The sequence below is a fragment of the Macaca nemestrina genome, chromosome 5, assembly GCF_043159975.1.
Source record: "Macaca nemestrina isolate mMacNem1 chromosome 5, mMacNem.hap1, whole genome shotgun sequence".
In the NCBI taxonomy this organism is placed as follows: domain Eukaryota; kingdom Metazoa; phylum Chordata; class Mammalia; order Primates; family Cercopithecidae; genus Macaca; species Macaca nemestrina.
This window is the reverse complement of record NC_092129.1, coordinates 109,738,695-109,762,723: the sequence shown is the minus strand read 5'-3', so window position 1 is coordinate 109,762,723 and position 24,029 is coordinate 109,738,695. Positions and strand designations below refer to the sequence as shown.

Sequence of the window (24,029 nt, the reverse complement as noted above, 5' to 3'; positions counted from 1 at the left end):
TGTTTGAAGTTCCAGTGTTCCATTGAATTAAAAACAGACTAATTTTCTCAAATATTTGTTGTTCTTTGAGGTGCTTGAGGCAGAAGGTCAAAAATAAAGACTTCACACTGTGCATTTAGTACAAAAACATAAACTCCCACGTAAAGATAAATGTAGAATATTTAGAACAAAATAATGTGCCATGCCCATTATTGAAATACATTATTTATAGTCATGTGTCGCTTAACGACAGGGATATGTTCTGAGAAATGCATCATTAGGTGATTTCATTGTAGTGAGAACATCACAGAGTATACTTACACAAACCTAGATTGTATAGCCTACTATGCACCTAGGCTATGTGGCATAGCCTAATGCTCCCAGGCTACAAGCCTCTACAACATGTTACTGTACTGAATACTGTAGGCAACTGCAACACAGTGGTATTTGTGTATAGAAACATCTACACATAGAAAAGGTACAATAAAATACAGTATGAAAGATAAAAAAGTACTCCTGCATAGGAGTTAATGCAAAGGCCACGTATATTACTGTTCACTCCTGTAGGCTTTATAAACACTGTACACTTGGGATACACTAAATTTATTTAAAAAAATCTTTAATAATAAATTAACCTAAGCTTACTGTAACTTTTTAAACTTAAAAGCTTTTTTTTCCCTTTCTTTTAACGTTTTGACTCTTTTGTAAAAACACTTGGCTTAAAACACAAACACATTGTATAGCTGCACAAAAGTACTTTCTCTATATCCTTATTCTATACCTCTTTCTATTTTTATTTTTTATTTTTACTTTTTAAACTTTTTGTTAAAAATGAAGACTCGAACACACTCATTAACTGAGGCCTACACAGGGTCATGATCATCAATATCACTGCCTTCCACCTTCATATCTTGTCCCACTAGAAGTTCTTCAGGAGCAGTAACATGCATGGAGCTATCATCTCCTATGATAACAATGGCTTCTTCTGGAACACTTCCTGAAGGACGTGCCTGAGGCTGCTTACATTTAACTTTTGTTTCATAAGTAGAAGGAGTACACTCTAAAATATCGGAAAGTTTAGTAAATACATAAGCCAATAACACCGTTGTTTATTATTATCAAGTATTATGTATATCATTGTATGTGTTACACTTTTATATGACTGGCAGTGCAGCAGGTTGTTTTACACCAGCGTCACCACAAACATATGAGTAATGCAGTGCATTATGATGTTATGACAGCTGTGAAATCCACTAGGTATTGAGAATTTTTCAGCTCCTTTACAATCTCATGAGACAATGGTTACACAGGCAGCCCATCATTGACCAAAGGGTTGTTATGCAGGGCATGATTATATTCATGCATATAAAATGCAATATTATGCTTGCTTAAAAGATGACCAAGAAAAAATCAGTTGGCCTTTCAAGCATCCAAAACCATCTTTAACCTATCTGGTCTATATGGGATGTTTGAAGGCCAGTGATAATCACTGACTGTATCTTTAGCATTTATAGAATTTCACTTGAGTTCTATATCCACTTCTGAACTTCTGCCTTTAAAGGGATGTACAAAAGTTTTAGACAGAGGGGCGGAGCAAGATGGCCGAATAGGAACAGCTACAGTCTCCAACTCCCAGCATGAGCGACACAGAAGACCGGTGATTTCTGCATTTTCAACTGAGGTACTGGGTTCATCTCACTAGGGAGTGCCGGACAAGTCAGCTGCTGCAGCCCGACCAGCGAGAGCTGAAGCAGGGCGAGTCATCGCCTCACCTGGGAAGCGCAAGGGGGAAGGGAATCCCTTTTCCTAGCCAGGGGAACTAAGACACACAAAACCTGGAAAATCGGGTAATTCCCACCCCAATACTGCGCTTTAAGCAAACGGGCCCACCAGGAGATTATATCCCACACCTGGCCAGGAGGGTCCCACGCCCACGGAGCCTCCCTCATTGCTAGCACAGCAGTCTGCGATCTAACCGCAAGGCAGCAGCCAGGCTGGGGGAGGGGCGCCTGCCATTGCTGAGGCTTAAGTAGGTAAACAAAGCCACTGGGAAGCTCCAACTGGGTGGAGCTCACAGCAGCTCAAGGAAACCTGCCTGCCTCTGTAGACTCCACCTCTGGGGACAGGGCACAGATAACAACAACAAAAGCAGCAGAAACCTCTGCAGACGCAAATGACTCTGTCTGACAGCTTTAAAGAGAGCAGTGGATCTCCCAACATGGAGGTTGAGATCTGAGAAGGGACAGACTGCCTGCTCAAGTGGGTCCCTGACGCCTGAGTAGCCTAACTGGGAGACATCCCCCATTGGGGGCAGTCTGACACCCCACACCTCACAGGGTGGAGTTACCCCCCTGAGAGGAAGCTTCCAAAGCAAGAATCAGACAGGTACACTCGCTGTTCAGAAATATTCTATCTTCTGCAGCCTCTGCTGCTGATACCCAGGCAAACAGGGTCTGGAGTGGACCTCAAGCAATCTCCAACACACCTACAGCTGAGGGTCCTGACTGTTAGAAGGAAAACTATCAAACAGGAAGGACACCTACACCAAAACCCCATCAGTACGTCACCATCATCAAAGACCAGAGGCAGATAAAACCACAAAGATGGGAAAAAAGCAGGGCAGAAGAGCTGGAAATTCAGAAAATAAGAGCGTATCTCCCCCTGCAAAGGGATGCAGCTCATCGCCAGCAACGGATCAAAGCTGGACGGAGAATGACTTTGACGAGATGAGAGAAGGCTTCAGTCCATCAAACTTCTCAGAGCTAAAGGAAGAATTACGTACCCAGTGCAAAGAAACTAAAAATCTTGAAAAAAGAGTGGAAGAATTAATAGCCAGAGTAATTAATGCAGAGAAGGTCATAAACGAAGTGACAGAGATGAAAACCATGACGCGAGAAATACATGACAAATGCACTAGCTTCAGTAACTGACTCGATCAACTGGAAGAAAGAGTATCAGCGATTGAGGATCAAATGAATGAAATGAAGCGAGAAGAGAAACCAAAAGAAAAAAGAAGAAAAAGAAATGAACAAAGCCTGCAAGAAGTATGGGATTATGTAAAAAGACCAAATCTACGTCTGATTGGGGTGCCTGAAAGTGAGGGGGAAAATGGAACCAAGTTGGAAAACACTCTTCGGAATATCATCCAGGAGAACTTCCCCAACCTAGTAGGGCAGGCCAACATTCAAATCCAGGAAATACAGAGAACGCCAAAAAGATACTCCTCGAGAAGAGCAACTCCAAGACACATAACTGCCAGATTTACCAAAGTTGAAATGAAGGAAAAAATCTTAAGGGCAGCCAGAAAGGTCGGGTTACCCACAAAGGGAAGCCCATCAGACTAACAGCAGATCTCTCGGCAGAAACTCTCCAAGCCAGAAGAGAGTGGGGGCCAATATTCAACATTCTTAAAGAATTTTAAACCCAGAATTTCATATCCAGCCAAACTAAGTTTCATAAGTGAAGGAGAAATAAAATCCTTTACAGATAAGCAAATGCTTAGAGATTTTGTCACCACTAGGCCTGCCTTACAAGAGACCCTGAAGGAAGCACTAAACATGGAAAGGAACAACTGGTCATAGCCATTGCAAAAACATGCCAAAATGTAAAGACCATCGAGGCTAGGAAGAAACTGCATCAACTAACGAGCAAAATAACCAGTTAATATCATAATGGCAGGATCAAGTTCACACATAACAATCTTAACCTTAAATGTAAATGGACTAAATGCTCCAATTAAAAGACACAGACTGGCAAACTGGATAAAGAGTCAAGACCCATCAGTCTGCTGTATTCAGGAGACCCATCTCACACGCAGAGACATACATAGGCTCAAAATAAAGGGATGGAGGAAGATTTACCAAGCAAATGGAGAACAAAAAAAAGCAGGAGTTGCAATACTGGTGTCTGATAAAACAGACTTTAAACCATCAAAGATCAAAAGAGACAAAGAAGGCCATTACATAATGGTAAAGGGATCAATTCAACAGGAAGAGCTAACTATCCTAAATATATATGCACCCAATACAGGAGCACCCAGCTTCATAAAGCAAGTCCTTAGAATCTTACAAAGAGACTTAGACTCCCATACAATAATAATGGGAGACTTCAACACTCCACTGTCAACATTAGACAGATCAACGAGACAGAAAGTTAACAAGGATATCCAGGAATTGAACTCATCTCTGCAGCAAGCAGACCTAATAGACATCTATAGAACTCTCCACCCCAAATCAACAGAATGTACATTCTTCTCAGCACCACATCGCACTTATTCCAAAATTGACCACATAATTGGAAGTAAAGCACTCCTCAGCAAATGTACAAGAACAGAAATTATAACAAACTGTCTCTCAGACCACAGTGCAATCAAACTAGAACTCAGGACTAAGAAACTCAATCAAAACCGCTCAACTACATGGAAACTGAACAACCTGCTCCTGAATGACTACTGGGTACATAACGAAATGAAGGCAGAAATAAAGATGTTCTTTGAAACCAATGAGAACAAAGACACAACATACCAGAATCTCTGGGACACATTTAAAGCAGTGTGTAGAGGGAAATTTATAGCACTAAATGCCCACAAGAGAAAGCAGGAAAGATCTAAAATTGACACTCTAACATCACAATTAAAAGAACTAGAGAAGCAAGAGCAAACACATTCGAAAGCTAGCAGAAGGCAAGAAATAACTAAGATCAGAGCAGAACTGAAGGAGATAGAGGCACAAAAAACCCTCCAAAAAATCAATGAATCCAGGAGTTGGTTTTTTGAAAAGATCAACAAAATTGACAGACCACTAGCAAGACTAATAAAGAAGAAAAGAGAGAAGAATCAAATCGACGCAATACAAAATGATAAAGGGGATATCACCACCGACCCCACAGAAATACAAACTACCATCAGAGAATACTATAAACACCTCTACGCAAATAAACTGGAAAATCTAGAAGAAATGGATAATTTCCTGGACACTTACACTCTTCCAAGACTAAACCAGGAAGAAATTGAATCCCTGAATAGACCAATAGCAAGCTCTGAAATTGAGGCAATAATTAATAGCCTACCAACCAAAAAAAGTCCAGGACCAGATGGATTCACAGCTGAATTCTACCAGAGGTACAAGGAGGAGCTGGTACCATTCCTTCTGAAACTATTCCAATCAATAGAAAAAGAGGGAATCCTCCCTAACTCATTTTATGAGGCCAACATCATCCTGATACCAAAGCCTGGCAGAGACACAACAAAAAAAAAGAGAATTTTAGACCCATATCCCTGATGAACATCGATGCAAAAATCCTCAATAAAATACTGGCAAACCGGATTCAGCAGCACATCAAAAAGCTTATCCACCATGATCAAGTGGACTTCATCCCTGGGATGCAAGGCTGATTCAACATTCGCAAATCAATAAACATAATCCAGCATATAAACAGAACCAAAGACAAGAACCACATGATTATCTCCATAGATGCAGAAAAGGCTTTTGACAAAATTCAACAGCCCTTCATGCTAAAAACTCTCAATAAATTCGGTATTGATGGAACGTACCTCAAAATCATAAGAGCTATTTATGACAAACCCACAGCCAATATCATACTGAATGGGCAAAAACTGGAAAAATTCCCTTTGAAAACTGGCACAAGACAGGGATGCCCTCTCTCACCACTCCTATTCAACATAGTGTTGGAAGTTCTGGCTAGGGCTATCAGGCAAGAGAAAGAAATCAAGGGTATTCAGTTAGGAAAAGAAGAAGTCAAATTGTCCCTGTTTGCAGATGACATGATTGTATATTTAGAAAACCCCATTGTCTGAGCCCAAAATCTCCTTAAGCTGATAAGCAACTTCAGCAAAGTCTCAGGATACAAAATTAATGTGCAAAAATCACAAGCATTCTTATACACCAGTAACAGACAAACAGAGAGCCAAATCATGAATGAACTTCCATTCCCAATTGCTTCAAAGAGAATCAAATACCTAGGAATCCAACTGACAAGGGATGTCAAGGACCTCTTCAAGGAGAACTACAAACCACTGCTCCGTGAAATAAAAGGGGACACAAACAAATGGAAGAACATACCATGCTCATGGATAGGAAGAATCAATATCGTGAAAATGGCCATACTGCCCAAGGTTATTTATAGATTCAATGCCATCCCCATCAAGCTATCAATGAGTTTCTTCACAGAATTGGAAAAAACTGCTTTAAAGTTCGTATGGAACTAAAAAAGAGCCCGCATTGCCAAGACAATCCTAAGTCAAAAGAACAAAGCTGGAGGCATCATGCTACCTGACTTCAAACTATACTACAAGGCTACAGTAACCAAAACAGCATGGTACTGGTACCAAAACAGAGATATAGACCAATGGAACAGAACGTAGTCCTCAGAAATAATACCACACATCTACAGCCATCTGATCTTTGACAAACCTCAGAGAAACAAGAAATGGGGAAAGGATTCCCTATTTAATAAATGGTGCTGGGAAAATTGGCTAGCCATAAGTAGAAAGCTGAAACTGGATCCTTTCCTTACTCCTTATACGAAAATTAATTCAAGATGAATTAGAGACTTAAATGTTAGACCTAATACCATAAAGACCCTAGAGGAAAACCTAGGTAGTACCATTCAGGACATAGGTATGGGCAAATACTTCATGTCTAAAACACCAAAAACAATGGCAGCAAAAGCCAATATTGACAAATGGGATCTAATTAAACTAAAGAGCTTCTGCACAGCAAAAGAAACTACCATCAGAGTGAACAGGCAACCTACAGAATGGGAGAAAATTTTTGCAATCTACTCATCTGACAAAGGGCTAGTATCCAGAACCTACAAAGAACTCAAACAAATTTACAAGAAAAAAACAAACGACCCCATCAAAAAGTGGGCATAGGATATGAACAGACATTTCTCAAAAGAAGACATTCATACAGCCAACAGACACATGAAAAAATGCTCATCATCACTGGCCATCAGAGAAATGCAAATCAAAACCACAATGAGATACCATCTCACACCAGTTAGAATGGCGATCATTAAAAAGTCAGGAAACAACAGGTGCTGGAGAGGATGTGGAGAAATAGGAACACTTTTACACTATTGGTGGGATTGTAAACTAGTTCAACCATTATGGAAAACAGTATGGCGATTCCTCAAGGATCTAGAACTAGATGTACCATATGACCCAGCCATCCCATTACTGGGTATATACCCAAAGGATTATAAATCATGCTGCTATAAAGATACATGCACACATATGTTCATTGTGGCATTATTTACAATAGCAAAGATTTGGAATCAACCCAAATGTCCATCCGTGACAGACTGGATTAAGAAAATGTGGCACATATACACCATGGAATACTATGCAGCCATAAAAAAGGATGAGTTTGTGTCCTTTGTAGGGACATGGATGCAGCTGGAAACCATCATTCTCAGCAAACTATCACAAGAACAGATAACCAAGCACTGCATGTTCTCACTCATAGGTGGGAACTGAACAATGAGATCACTTGGACTCGGGAAGGGGAACATCACACACTGGGGCCTATCATGGGGAGGGGGGAAGGGGCAGGGATTGCATTGGGAGTTATGCTTGATGTAAATGACGAGTTGATGGATGCTGACAGGTTGATGGGTGCAGCACAGCAACATGGCACAAGTATACATATGTAACAAACCTGCACGTTATGTACCCTAGAACTTAATTGATAATAATAATAATAATAATAATGAAGTTTTAGACAAAGAATACCATCAAAACTGTTCGGCCTAGCCTCATAAATAAGAAACAAAAAAGGAAAAAGAACCTTTGAAATTTTTAAGTAAAAACAGTGATTTAAAAGCAATTTAAGATTGTTCAGTACTACACAAATACAAACATTTGTATTTGAAGTATTTACCTAAAATATTGGTTATAGTTCTTATCCATGGGTAACAGAGAGTCACTTATAACAGGAATTTGAATGAATATTGAGATGCTGGTAGAATTTCTGAGAAAGCTAGAGAAACAGGTTGGGAAACAGGCAGGAATAAAGACAGGCCAGGCCACCGGAACCAGCTGTGAGGACCCTGGTGTTAACCATTCTGGACCCTGGACATAGTAGCTCATAAGGCATCCTGTGGACACTGGGCATAGTGGTGGCACCATTCCACTGCTGTCATCCAGAAATGCATTCCCTCTGCATCACCAGCTGTCTGATCACAGTTCCAGCCCAGTGCATCTGATGGGCTGCCCTGTGGCACATAGCCACACCCTAACTGGAAGTGGCTTCCGATCTTGAGATCTGGCTTTTTTGACTTTCACAGGGAAGGCACACTCAGTGTCCTATTAAGATTCATAAGTTCAAAGATTCCACAAAAAGGCTAGAAAGAGTCTAATTTTAACACTATTACATAGTAAAATTGAAAGATGTTCAAGATGTAGTATAAAACATTTAGAGTCATGTTTAACTTTTGCTACTCAGGTAACTTTTCCTTTGACCTGGTCTAAATGTTTGTCTCCTTTCCAGAAATCTTTTAAACTAGGATTCTCACTTCATTAGAAGATGTTTTTGTTCTATATAATTTCTCTGACCTCACAATATTTGACTTAACCGGTACTTATTTTGAAAGTTGTATTATTAAATGAGGGGAAAATTATTACAATAAACTCAAAGAAGATTAAAAACTTAATAAAACTTGATAAATAGAAGAAAGCAGAGTCAGAGTAGGATCTGATGAGTCATATAAGACCATTCTTTTCACTTCTCTGCAAAAGCATTCCAAAAATTCAATGACGTAGACTAATATTATGATTCTTCTGGACATTTTTAAAAATGTAAATGTATTCCTCTAAAATAGATAACCAAAAGATGCAATAAATCTTTGCGCCAATTTGAATTTACTCTTAAGTTAGTTTCAAAGTGATTTCTTTTTACCCATTCTTAAAAAAATTGAAGACGACAGCATCAGGGTCTTACTGTGGAATTTTACTGAGTGATTTCAGAAAGATGACTTTTTAGATGAATTCTGTAGCTGTTTATTAAATACCTTTTACATTGAAAACACCGGAATCACACATAAAAGAATAATGTGACACATTTCTGTTTTCAAGGAGCTCTCACTCCACTGTAGTGAGAGACATATATGATATGACTGATATAAAGCAGGAAAGCAAAAGTGCCAAATAGAGAAGTCCCAAACCATGGCAGGCTAGAAAAAGGAGGGATGAACTCTATTATGGGGAAGCTGATGAAGCTGCCTTTGAACTAGGCTTTGAAAGATAAAAATAAAGAGGTGAAAAATTCAGTATAGGATGAAGGGACTGAAATTTCAAAGATAAGATCAATTTAAGTGCTTGGCCTATTCAGAAAGCAGCAGATAAAGCTGCAGAGAAGGAACATAGGACTCATAAAATATGGCAAAGAATTTGGCTTTTGTCTTATGCTCTCCTCTGGAGCTTTCCTAGGGCAGACAGTGCTGGCTGCCTACCCCACAACAATACCCCTTCTTATTAGTAAGCAGAACCTTCATTTTGGTCATTATTGAGCATCCTAGTGGTTGAATGGCTATTATTCTAAGCCAGTTATACAATTCCTTCCCCCTTTGCAGGTATTGATTTAGATATGCAAGTGGAATAAAACCTTGGTCACTGAGTGGTAATAGAATGTATGCTGGATGCTTTCTGGAAAAGGGAACTGAGACAGTAAGTTGATCCTACCTTGAAAAGGTAGCAATTAACCTGTGTCCCTGAGTAGAGCAGGGAAGCCATGTGGAGTCCTCTCTAGACTGAATTGCTGAAGTAACTGACCTTAGTACCTACTTAGGCACTTATTGTTATGAGGAATGAGGAATTTTACTTCCTGCTTATGGTGAATTTGATATTTAATTACTTGTAGTGAATGCATTTGCAGTAATAGATTTATCCTGTTCTGACTCAATACTGAAATCTGCTTGTGACATTCAGATTAAAGAAAATGCTTACTTTTTCATCTGTCCCTCTATCTAGGCAAAACTTTTCCTGTTAACTACTTTTGTATTCAATACTTTATTTCCTTTAGGAACGAGTTTACTCTCTTAAGTTCTGTTAAGTATTTATTTAGTTGTTACACCCAAGAGCAGAGGAATAAATGAATATGGAAAATAGTCCAGTAGTTAAAAATGCTCAGATATATTCATATGCTAGAATGTGCTTTTATTGTTTCATGGAGAAAATGAGTTTTTCTGCAGAAACGTTAATATCTGTACTTTCTGCACTACTTGGGAGAATGGAAGTCATCTTTATTAGCCTTCTCATTTGAAGAGAATACAAACTTTCAGCAAAGTTTTCATGAAGGAGATTATTCTCATTCCAGGGAGCTCAGTAAGATCTGTGCTGTGGATCAGAAAACTGAACCAGGCCACGAGGACTCCATTGGAAACTGAATTTGCTTTTTGAGATTCTGCCAGCTGAGGCTTTATTCTTTTTTCTCACTCCTGATGATTCTCTTACTCTCCTTTGGTTTTTAGCAGGCACTACTGGAATTTCATCTATTCTGTTCTTCGTATTCAATGCCAAATCTTTTCCTCTGATCAGTGTGTTAATTTGTAATTAAAGTTGCCCGAGTACCTTGAACATATCCTCATCTAATCAAGTGAAGCCTGGCCGTTGATACACAAGTCACAATCCCCGTTAGCTACATGATTATTTAAAACGGAGAGTGTAGTAAACTTCCGGAGTTCAAACAAAGTTGAAACCCAAAACTTCACACACAATAACACATTTATTTAGTCTTAAACATCATGAGTTTCTGAGTATCTACTCTTCCACTTCTTCAGATAACAAACATTATTTGAAATGTCTGATAGGTATTTCTTCATTTAAATATAAAAACTTAGGGGCTGTATTTTGAAGTCATTGTTTATGTAAAACTTTCCATAAAAAAGAGTTTTTAATTTTCTTTTTAAATGCCTACTTTTTCTATTTTAACATAATTTATATCTATTTTAAAATTTGGAAAATATATTGAGAAAACACACAAAAAATTATTCCAAATCACACCAAGTGTGGTCGCTCTTGACTGATGAGATAGCCTATTATTTTTATCTATTAAGACGTGTGTTTGTGAGTGTGCCTATGATATTTGTGTATATACACACATATGCAAGTATATTATGTATTTAATATAGAGGTATATAAATAAATTCAGATTGGTATTTACTGTGCTCACTTTTTTTTAAGGTAACTTTTTATGTTGATATAATTTTAAACTTTCATATAGTTTTCAAGTTTGGTACAAGGAACTGCAGTATACCCTCTATTTAGATTTAACAATTACTTAGATTTTTCCTATTGGTTCTCAGCATTTTATAACTTGCTCTTTTAGTAGCAAGGATACCATATTTTCTAGAAATTACTAAATATGATTGTACTGCGTGATTCTAATGGTGACGATGGGGATGATGTTGACAACAATGATGCTGATTGCTAAATAGTTATTGGACACTTATGTGTCAGGCAGTGTTCTAATTGCTTTACATGTAATATTTCAATCTTTAAAATAACTAAGAGGTATATATTCTTATTGCTCTATGTCAAAAGAGTACAAACCAAACACAATGAAGTGAAGCAACACAAACTGGCAGGTGAAAATCAAGGAATCGATTAGGGGAAAAAACCTCAACCTTCATAGCAGAGGCGCTGAAAGTAAACTGTACTACTCATTGGGTCAGAACAAGACAGGTCATTACTCACAGCACAGCAGCAGCAGAAGCATCAGTATGTTAGTGCTAGTTCTCCTTACCCTAAATATCATGGGATGATGCAATGGCCTGGTTGGGCTGGAACCCAGGGTTAAGGGCTCAGTACCTTTTATAGTATGCAGTAAACAAGCCCCTCCTGAGCAGTCACATGTATGTTTTGGTTGCCTTGACCTACTTAACTGTGTACGAGTCTATCTGCAGAAACAGCATCAGGCTAGAGGAGATTAGGCCCTATAACTTGACACACTGAGCAAAGATGTGCATGAATCTCAGGGTCATGGCAGACTGCCCTTCTCAACTAATTTGTAGTCAGATAAATTGATCCACATGATTATGACACATTTGATCTCATTTTAAACATTTACTATAAATTATTTGGTTAGTTCCATTGTTTGGGCTATAACAGGTGTTTCTATTTTTCTTTTTTTGAGGGAACTTACAGTCTCATTTGTTTTTAATTTTTATCTTAAAGAAAAAAGTTAGAATTTTATAAACCTTATTATAGCATAAATGGTCTGTATCTCAAGTCCCGCTTTCCCCCTGGGTTTTCTTGTTTAATTTTAATTATATATTGATAAATTATAGTTGTATATATTTAAGTGGTACAAAGTAGTGTTTTGATTTTTAAAACAATGTGACCTGATTAAGCTAATCAACATATTCATCACCTTAAATGAACATTTTTTATGATGAGGCCACTTGAAATGTATTCTCTTAGTGACTGAAATATACAATTTTCAAGTATTAGCAATATTCACCATGTTATGTAACAGGTATCAAAAAAGAAATCAAACATTCTTCTTATCGAACCGAGATTTCATACCCTTTGACTATCTCCCCATTTCCCCCATCCGCCAGCCTCTGGTAACCACCATTCTACTCTGTTTCTATGAGTTCAATTATTTTAGGTTCCACATATAAAGGTTCCATATATAAAACATATAGTATTTGTTTTCCTGTGTTGGGCTTATTTTACTTAGCATAATGCTCTCCAAGTTGATTCATATTACAATTGACTGAATTGCGTCCATTTTTAAGGCTGAATAATAGTCCATTGTGTTTATATACCACATTTTCTTTATCCATTCATCCACTGATGGACACTAAGGTTGATTTCGTAACTTGAATATTGCAAATAGTGCTGCAATCAATGTAAGAGCACAGATATCTCTTCAACATACCGATTTCAAATCTTTTGAGTAAATACCCAGAAGTTAGATTGCTGGATTATATGATGATTGTATTTTTAGTTTTTTGAGGAACCTCCAAACTGTTTTCCATAATGGCTCTACCAATTTACATTTCCACCAATAGTGTACAAGGATTCTCTTTTCTCCACGTTCTCACTAACACTTAGTTTACATATTTTTGAAAATAGTCATTCTAACAGGTATAAGGTGATATCTTATTGTGGTTTTAATTTGCATCTCCCTAATTATTAGTGATGTCATGGACTTTTTTCTTGTATCTGCTAGCCATTTGTATGCTGTCTTTTGAGAAATGTCTATTCGGATTCCTTGCTCTTTTTATTTTATTTTATTTATTTTTTTGAGACGGAGTCTCCCTTTGTCCCGCAGGCTGGAGTGCCGTGGTGCATCTCAGCTCACTGCAAGCTCCACCTCCCGGGTTCACGCCATTCTCCTGCCTCAGCCTCCCAAGTAGCTGGGACTACAGGCGCCCGCCACCACGCTCAGCTAACTTTTTGTATTTTTAATAGAGACGGGGTTTCACCGTGTTAGCCAGGATGGTCTCGATCTCCCGACCTCGTGATCCGCCCGTCTCGGTCTCCCAAAGTGCTGGGATTACAGACGTGAGCCATCGCGCCCACCCCTTGCCCTTTTCTTAATCAGATTGTTTTCTTTCTATAGATTGAGTTCTTTATATGTTTTGAATATTAATCCCTTACCAAATGTATGACTTGCTAATATTTTATTTCTGTCCATAGGTTATCTTTCAACTCTCTCAGTTTTTCCTTTGCCGCACAGAAGGTTTTCATTCTCATTTGTCTATTTTTGTTTCTGTTGCCTGTGCTTTTGAAGTCAAATCTAAAAAATCTTTGCCCACACCAACGTTGAATAATTTTTCTCCTATGTTTTCTTCTTATAGTTCTACAGTTTCAGACCTTATGCTTAAGTCTTTGAAATATTCTGAGCTTATTTTTATATGTGGTGTGAGATAAAGGTCCACTTTCATTTTTTTACATATGAATGTCCACTTTTCCCAACATCATTTATTGAAGAGACTGTCCTCTTTGCATACTCTTTGCACCTTTGTCAAAAATGAATTGACTGTAGTTGTATGGGTTCATTTCTGGGCTCTTCTTTCAGTTTTCACTGGTCAATGTGTCTATTTTTGTACCAGCACCATGCTGTTTTAATTATCACCACTTTGTGGTATAGCTTGAAATCAGGTGATGTGATGCCTTTAGCTTTGTTCTTTTTGCTTATGATTGCTGTGACTATTTGAGATTTTTTGGATCCACATGAATTTTTAAATTGTTTTTTTCTATATCTATGAAAAATGACATTGGAATTTTGGTAAAGATTACATTAAATCTATAGATTGCATTGGATAGTGTGAACATTTTAACAATATTAATTCTTCCAATGCATAAGCATAGGCTATCTTTCAATTTATCTTTGTCTTCATCTATTTCTTTCATTAATGTTTTATAGTTTTCGATGTACAGGTCTTTCATCTCCTTGGTTACATTTATTCCTAAGTATTTAATTTTTTTGTAGCTATTGTAAATGTGATTGTTTTCTTGATTACCTTTTTGGAAAGTTCGTTTTTAGTGTAGAGAAATGTTACTGATTTTTGTGTGTTAATTTTGTATCCTGCAACTTTACCAAATTTGTTATTAGTTATAACAGTTTTTGGTTATAGTCTTTAGCTTTTTCTGATATAAGATCATTCCATCAGCAAAGTAGCAATGGTTTTAATTCTTTTTTATTTATTTAGATGCCTTTTATTTCCTTCTCCTGCCTTATCGCTCTAAGAAGGACTTCCATTACAATGCTGAATAGAAGTAGCAACAGGTGGAATTTTTGTCTTGTTGCAGTCGTTAGAGAAAAGGATTTCAATTTTTCATCATTGAGTATAATGTTAGATGTGGGTTTATTATGTATGGCCTTAATTGTGCTGAAGGACTTTCCTTGTATACCTAATTTGCTGAGTGTTTTTGTCATGAAAGGATGTTGAATTTTATCAAATTTTTTTCTGCATCTGATGAGGTGATTATATAACTTTTTGTCCTTCAGTCTGCTAATATGGTGTATCACATTTATTGATTTGTGAATGTTAAACCATCCTTGCATCCCAGAAATAAATCTCACTTGATCATGATAAGTGATCCTTTGTGATGTTGAGTTTGGCTTGCTGCTAATTTGTTGAGAATTGTTGTGTCTATATTCATCAAGGATATTGGCCAGTAGTTTTCTTTCCTTTTATATCCTTGCTTGACTTTGGTATCAGAGTGATGCTGGCCTTATTTAAAAAAATTTTGGGTTCAAGGCCAGCCTGACCAACATGGAGAAACTCTGTCTCTACTGAAAGTACAAAATTAGCCAGGCATGATGGTGCAGGCCTGTAATCCCAGCTACTCAGGAGGCTGAGGCAGGAGGATTTCTTGAACCAGGAGGCAGAGGTTGCAGTGAGCCAGGATCGTGCCATTGCATTCCAGCCTAGGCAACAAGAGCGAAAAACTCCGTCTTAAAATAAATAAATAAATAAATAAATTGATAATAAAAGTTTGGAAGTAGTTTTTCCTCTTTAATTTTTTGCTAAGTATTACTATCCCTGCGTTATTTTGGTTTTGCATAGAATACCTTTTTTTAGTCCTTCATTTTCAGTCTGTGTATCCTAAAAAGTGAGGTAAGTCTCTTGTAGGCAGTATGTAGTTGGGTCTTATTTTTTATAAATTCATTTACTGTATGTCCTTTTATTGGAGAATTTAATCTATTTATGTTCAAGGTACTTATTGATAGGTAAGGACTCACTACTGCCAATAGTAAGGAATTACTGTTCACCATTTTGTTAATTGTTTTCTGGGTTTTTGTAGATACTTTGTTTCTTCCTGTCTTGCTGTCTTCCTTTGTGGTTTGATCAATTTCTGTAGTTGTAGTTTTTAATCTTTTTAATTTTTCTGTGTGTCTCCAATAAACTTTTTTTGCTTTTGTTTACCATGAGGCTTACATAGAATATCTTCTACTTATAACAGTAAGAGTGAGCAAATTTTGCATACAACAAATCTATACTTTTACTTTCCCCCACACACAATTTTCATTTTTAATGTCTGAATTTACATCATTTTATAGTATGTATTCCTCAACAATTTATTTCAACAGTAGTTATTAATTTTTTTGTCCTTTACTCCTGTACTAAGAATAAAATTACTTTATATAACAACATTATAGTCCTAGAGCACTCTGATTATTGCTCTGTATTACTTAGACCATTGGGTTTGTGCATGTATAACTTTTATGTTATTTATTAGAATCTTTTTGTTTCAGTTTAAAGAACTCCCTTTAGCAATTCCTGTAAAGCAGGCCTCATGCTGATAAACTCCCTTAACTTTTGCTTACCTGAGAATGTTTTATTTTTTCTCATTTATTTTTTTCTTTTTTAAATGTTTGTAGCAACTTTATTCGCCAGAAACAAAAAACCTGGAAAAAATTCAGCCATCCTTCAATGGGCAGATGGTTAAACAAACTGATACATCCGTAACGTGGACTACCTCAGCAATACAAGAAATGAACTACTGATACTTGCAGCAAACTGTATGATTCTTCAGGGAGTTATGCTGAGTGAAAAAAACCAGTCCCCAAAGATTGCACATTATATGATTCTTCTTATATAATGCTCTTAAAATGACATAATTATAAATATAAACAACAGGTTAGTAGTGGCCAGGGGTAGGGAATGGAAGAGAGGAGAGGAGTAGATGGAAAGGTGGACAATACAAGGGATCTCTTTGGTGATGGAAATTTTCTGTATCTTTATTTTTTTAATTTTTTTTTTAAAATTTATTTATTATTATTATACTTTAAGTTGTAGGGTACATGTGAATAACGTGCAGGTTTGTTACATATGTATACTTGTGCCATGTTGCTGTGCTGCACCCATCAACTTGTCATTTACATCAGGTATAACTCCCAATGCAACCCCTCCCCCCTCCCCCCTCCCCATGACAGGCCCCTGTGTGTGATGTTCCCCTTCCTGAGTCCAAGTGATCTCATTGTTCAGTTCCCACCTATGAGTGAGAACATGCGGTGTTTGGTTTTCTGTTCTTGTGATAGACTGATAAGAATGATGGTTTCCAGCTGCATCCATGTCCCTACAAAGGACACAAACTCATCCTTTTTGATGGCTGCATAGTATTCCATGGTGTATATGTGCCACATTTTCTTAATCCAGTCTGTCACTGATGGACATTTGGGTTGATTCCAAGTCTTTGCTATTGTGAATAGTGCTGCAATAAACATACGTGTGCATGTGTCTTTATAGCAGCATAATTTATAATCCTTTGGGTATATACCCAGTAATGGGATGGCTGGGTCATATGGTACATCTAGTTCTAGATCCTTGAGGAATCGTCATACTGTTTTCCATAATGTTTGAACTAGTTTACAATCCCACCAACAGTGTAAAAGTGTTCCTATTTCTCCACATCCTCTCCAGCACCTGTTGTTTCCTGACTTTTTAATGATCGCCATTCTAACTGGTGTGAGATGGTATCTCCTTGTGGTTTTGATTTGCATTTCTCTGATGGCCATTGATGATGAGCATTTTTTCATGTGTCTGTTGGCTGTATGAATGTCTTCTTTTGAGAAATGTCTGTTCATATCCTTTGCCCACTTTTTGATGGGGTTGTTTGTTTTTTTCTTGTAAATTTGTTTGAGTTCTTTGTAGGTTCTGGATATTAGGCCTTTGTCAGATGAGTAGATTGCAAAAATTTTCTCCCATTCTGTAGGTTGCCTGTTCACTCTGATGGTAGTTTCTTTTGCTGTGCAGAAGCTCTTTAGTTTAATGAGATCCCATTTGTCAATTTTGGCTTTTGCTGCCGTTGCTTTTGGTGTTTTAGACATGAAGTCTTTGCCCATGCCTATGTCCTGAATGGTACTACCTAGGTTTTCTTCTAGGGTCTTTATGGTATTAGGTCTAACATTTAAGTCTCTAATCCATCTTGAATTAATTTTCGTATAAGGAGTAAGGAAAGGATCCAGTTTCAGCTTTCTACTTATGGCTAGCCAATTTTCCCAGCACCATTTATTAAATAGGGAATCCTTTCCCCATTTCTTGTTTCTCTGAGGTTTGTCAAAGATCAGATGGCTGTAGATGTGTGGTATTATTTCTGAGGACTCTGTTCTGTTCCATTGGTCTATATCTCTGTTTTGGTACCAGTACCATGCTGTTTTGGTTACTGTAGCCTTGTAGTAGAGTTTGAAGTCAGGTAGCATGATGCCTCCAGCTTTGTTCTTTTGACTTAGGATTGTCTTGGAGATGCAGGCTCTTTTTTGGTTCCATACGAACTTTAAAGCAGTTTTTTCCAATTCTGTGAAGAAACTCATTGGTAGCTTCATGGGGATGGCATTGAATCTATAAATTACTTTGGGCAGTATGGCCATTTTCACGATATTGATTCTTCCTATCCATGAGCATGGTATGTTCTTCCATTTGTTTGTGTCCTCTTTTATTTCACTGAGCAGTGGTTTGTAGTTCTCCTTGAAGAGGTCCTTGACATCCCTTGTAAGTTGGATTCCTAGGTATTTGATTTTCTTTGAAGCAATTGTGAATGGAAGTTCATTCATGATTTGGCTCTCTGTTTGTCTGTTACTGGTGTATAAGAATGCTTGTGATTTTTGCACATTAATTTTGTATCCTGAGACTTTGCTGAAGTTGCTTATCAGCTTAAGGAGATTTTGGGCTCAGACAATGGGGTTTTCTAAATATACAATCATGTCATCTGCAAACAGGGACAATTTGACTTCTTCTTTTCCTAACTGAATACCCTTGATTTCTTTCTCTTGCCTAATTGCCCTAGCCAGAACTTCCAACACTATGTTGAATAGGAATGGTGAGAGAGGGCATCCCTGTCTTGTGCCAGTTTTCAAAGGGAATTTTTCCAGTTTTTGCCCATTCAGTATGATATTGGCTGTGGGTTTGTCATAAATAGCTCTTATGATTTTGAGGTACGTTCCATCAATACCGAATTTATTGATCGTTTTTAGCATGAAGGGCTGTTGAATTTTGTCAAAAGCCTTTTCTGCATCTATTGAGATAATCATGTGGTTCTTGTCTTTGGTTCTGTTTATATGCTGGATTATGTTTATTGATTTGCGAATGTTGAATCAGCCTTGCATCCCAGGGATGAAGCCCACTTGATCATGGTGGATAAGCTTTTTGATGTGCTGCTGAATCCGGTTTGCCAGTATTTTATTGAGGATTTTTGCATCGATGTTCATCAGGGATATTGGTCTAAAATTCTCTTTTTTTTGTTGTGTCTCTGCCAGGCTTTGGTATCAGGGTGATGTTGGCCTCATAAAATGAGTTAGGGAGGATTCCCTCTTTTTCTATTGATTGGAATAGTTTCAGAAGGAATGGTACCAACTCCTCCTTGTACCTCTGGTAGAATTCAGCTGTGAATCCATCTGGTCCTGGACTTTTTTTGGTTGGTAGGCTATTAATTATTGCCTCAATTTCAGAGCCTGCTATTGGTCTATTCAGGGATTCAACTTCTTCCTGGTGTAGTCTTGGAAGAGTGTAAGTGTCCAGGAAATTATCCATTTCTTCTAGATTTTCCAGTTTATTTGCGTAGAGGTGTTTATAGTATTCTCTGATGGTAGTTTGTATTTCTGTGGGGTCGGTGGTGATATCCCCTTTATCATTTTTTATTGCATCGATTTGATTCTTCTCTCTTTTCTTCTTTATTAGTCTTGCTAGTGGTCTGTCAATTTTGTTGATCTTTTCAAAAAACCAACTCCTGGATTCATTGATTTTTTGGAGAGTTTTTTGTGTCTCTATCTCCTTCAGTTCTGCTCTGATCTTAGTTATTTCTAGCCTTCTGCTAGCTTTCGAATGTGTTTGCTCTTGCTTCTCTAGTTCTTTTAATTGCTATGTTAGAGTGTCAATTTTAGATCTTTCCTGCTTTCTCTTGTGGGCATTTAGTGCTATAAATTTCCCTCTACACACTGCTTTAAATGTGTCCCAGAGATTCTGGTATGTTGTATCTTTGTTCTCATTGGTTTCAAAGAACATCTTTATTTCTGCCTTCATTTCGTTATGTACCCAGTAGTCATTCAGGAGCAGGTTGTTCAGTTTCCATGTAGTTGAGCGGTTTTGATTGAGTTTCTTAGTCCTGAGTTCTAGTTTGATTGCACTGTGATCTGAGAGACAGTTTGTTATAATTTCTGTTCTTGTGCATTTGCTGAGGAGTGCTTTACTTCCAATTACATGGTCGATTTTGGAGTAAGTACGATGTGTTGCTGAGAAGAATGTATATTCTGTTGATTTGGGGTGGAGAGTTCTATAGATGTCTATTAGGTCTGCTTGCTGCAGAGATGAGTTCAATTCCTGGATATCCTTGTTAACTTTCTGTCTCGTTGATCTGTCTAATGTTGACAGTGGAGTGTTGAAGTCTCCCATTATTATTGTATGGGAGTCTAAGTCTCTTTGTAAGATTCTAAGGACTTGCTTTATGAAGTTGGGTGCTCCTGTATTGGGTGCATATATATTTAGGATAGTTAGCTCTTCCTGTTGAATTGATCCCTTTACCATTATGTAATGGCCTTCTTTGTCTCTTTTGATCTTTGATGGTTTAAAGTCTGTTTTATCAGAGACTAGTATTGCAACCCCCGATTTTTTTTGTTCTCCATTTGCTTGGTAAATCTTCCTCCATCCCTTTATTTTGAGCCTATGTATGTCTCTGCGTGTGAGATGGGTCTCCTGAATACAGCAGACTGATGGGTCTTGACTCTTTATCCAGTTTGCCAGTCTGTGTCTTTTAATTGGAGCATTTAGTCCATTTACATTTAAGGTTAATATTGTTATGTGTGAACTTGATCCTGCCATTATGATATTAACTGGTTATTTTGCTCGTTAGTTGATGCAGTTTCTTCCTAGCCTTGATGGTCTTTACATTTTGGCATGTTTTTGCAATGGCTATGACCAGTTGTTCCTTTCCATGTTTAGTGCTTTCTTCAGGGTCTCTTGTAAGGCAGGCCTAGTGGTGACAAAATCTCTAAGCATTTGCTTATCTGTAAAGGATTTTATTTCTCCTTCACTTATGAAACTTAGTTTGGCTGGATATGAAATTCTGGGATTAAAATTCTTTTCTTTAAGAATGTTGAATATTGGCCCCCACTCTCTTCTGGCTTGGAGAGTTTCTGCCGAGAGATCTGCTGTTAGTCTGATGGGCTTCCCTTTGTGGGTAACCCGACCTTTCTCTCTGGCTGCCCTTAAGATTTTTTCCTTCATTTCAACTTTGGTGAATCTGGCAATTATGTGTCTTGGAGTTGCTCTTCTCGAGGAGTATCTTTTTGGCGTTCTCTGTATTTCCTGGATTTGAATGTTGGCCTGCCCTACTAGGTTGGGGAAGTTCTCCTGGATGATATCCTCAAGAGTGTTTTCCAACTTGGTTCCATATTCCCCCTCACTTTCAGGCACCCCAATCAGACGTAGATTTGGTCTTTTTACATAATCCCATACTTCTTGCAGGCTTTGTTCATTTCTTTTTCTTCTTTTTTCTTTTGGTTTCTCTTCTCGCTTCATTTCATTCATTTGATCCTCAATCGCAGATACTCTTTCTTCCAGTTGATCGAGTCGGTTTCTGAAGCTAGTGCATTTGTCACGTATTTCTCGTGTCATGGTTTTCATCTCTTTCATTTCGTTTATGACCTTCTCTGCATTAATTACTCTAGCCATCAATTCTTCCACTTTTTTTTCAAGATTTTTAGTTTCTTTGTGCTGGGTACGTAATTCCTCCTTTAGCTCTGAGAAATTTGATGGACTGAAGCCTTCTTCTCTCATCTCGTCAAAGTCATTCTCCGTCCAGCTTTGATCCGTTGCTGGCGATGAGCTGTGCTCCTTTGCCGGGGGAGATGCGCTCTTATTTTTTGAATTTCCAGCTTTTCTGCCCTGCTTTTTCCCCATCTTTGTGGTTTTATCTGCCTCTGGTCTTTGAAGATGGTGACGTACTGATGGGGTTTTGGTGTAGGTGTCCTTCCTGTTTGATAGTTTTCCTTCTAACAGTCAGGACCCTCAGCTGTAGGTGTGTTGGAGATTGCTTGAGGTCCACTCCAGACCCTGTTTGCCTGGGTATCAGCAGCAGAGGCTGCAGAAGATAGAATATTTCTGAACAGCGAGTGTACCTTTCTGATTCTTGCTTTGGAAGCTTCCTCTCAGGGGTGTACTCCACCCTGTGAGGTGTGGGGTGTCAGACTGCCCCTAGTGGGGGATGTCTCCCAGTTAGGCTACTCAGGGGTCAGGGACCCACTTGAGCAGGGAGTCTGTCCCTTCTCAGATCTCAACCTCCGTGTTGGGAGATCCACTGCTCTCTTCAAAGCTGTCAGACAGAGTCGTTTGCGCCTGCAGAGGTTTCGGCTGTGTTTGTTATTGCCCTGTCCCCAGAAGTGGAGTCTATAGAGACAGGCAGGTTTCCTTGAGCTGCTGTGAGCTCCACCCAGTTGGAGCTTCCCAGCAGCTTTGTTTACCTACTTAAGCCTCAGCAATGGCGGGCGCCCCTCCCCACGCCTTGCTGCTGCCTTGCTGGTAGATCACAGACTGCTGTGCTAGCAATGAGGGAGGCTCCGTGGGTGTGGGACCCTCCCGGCCAGGTGTGGGATATGATCTCCTGGTGTGCCTGTTTGCTTAAAGCACAGTATTGGGGTGGGAGTTACCCGATTTTCCAGGTGTTGTGTGTCTCAGTTCCCCTGGCTAGGAAAAGGGATTCCCTTCCCCCTTGCGCTTCCCAGGTGAGGCAATGCCTCGCCCTGCTTCAGCTCTCGCTGGTTGGGCTGCAGCAGCTGACCAGCACCGATCGTCCGGCACTCCCCAGTGAGATGAACCCAGTACCTCAGTTGAAAATGCAGAAATCACCGGTCTTCTGTGTCGCTGGCGCTGGGAGTTGGAGACTGGAGCTGTTCCTATTCGGCCATCTTGCTCCGCCCCTCTGTATCTTTACTGTATAAAAGTCAATATCATGGTTTTGCTATTGTGCACATCTTGTAAACATCTTATTTTGTAAGATGCTACCATTGTCTCCCTCATTTCCAAAAGAATGCTTTGCCAGATATCCTTGGTTGTCAGGTTTGTTTCATTCTGCATTTTGAGTATTTCTTCCCAGTCTTCCCTGCCTTGTAAGGTCTCTAATGAGAAGTCAACTGATAGTGGTATTAAAATACTATTGTACGCAATGCATTTCTTATCTCTTGCTGCTCTTAAAATTGTCTTTTATTTTTGATAATTTGATTATTATTTGTCTTGATGAACTCTTTGGGTTGAAAAATATGGAAAGCTTCACAAATTTTCATGTCATCTTTGTGCAGGGACCATGTTAATATGCTATCATTCCAATTTTAGTACAAATGCTCCTTGGCTTACAATAGAGTTACTTTTCAAGAAACCCATTGTAAGTAGAAAGTATTATGTTGAAATATGCAGCTGACTGAAAGTAATGGCTGGCTACTTTATTTAGCAATGGTGAAATAAGTATGGTTTTTACCAAATGTTTATCACTTTTACACTATTGTAAAGTTGAAAAACCACAATATAAACCACCATAAATTGAAGATTATCTGTATATGTGCTGCTAAAGTGAGCACTCTATTTTCTTTAACTATAGAAATAAGTTATTGTAAACATTCTTCACACACACATCTTCTCACATCTCTGGTTATTTACTTCAAGTAAATTTCTTGAACTAGAATTATTGCCTCAGAGATATTGCATATTTTAAGTATTTTTTTGTCATATTGCCAATTGCACCCCTGAAATATTTCATGAGTCAATTCTTCAGCAGCATTTTCTACAAATGTTGTTGTCTCTTCCTTTTCAGTATTTATGTTTCAATATCTCTGCTTAGCCTTCCTTCATCTTACTGAATTGACAAGAAAGCTCAGAAGATTGTTATTGGGAACATTTATACAAGCAAAAATCCATTTCTAATGAAAATTCGATGTTTTCAAATTATCTGTTGAAAACAAATAACACCCAGATAACAAACCTTGTTAAAAACCAAATTTATTTGCTCATCTAATTTCTGTTTTCTAAGGATCAGAACTTTGATGAATATATGGAGGGGTTGTTAAAGTTAGTATAAGACAATAAAA

General features: G+C 38.2%; 1 pseudogene; it reads right to left on the bottom strand.

Annotated features, from left to right (window-relative positions):
• Nucleotides 1-23,201: 23,201 nt before the first annotated feature.
• LOC112429364 (U6 spliceosomal RNA) lies at nucleotides 23,202-23,299 on the bottom strand (annotated as a pseudogene).
• Between the last annotated feature and the right edge of the window lie 730 nt (nucleotides 23,300-24,029).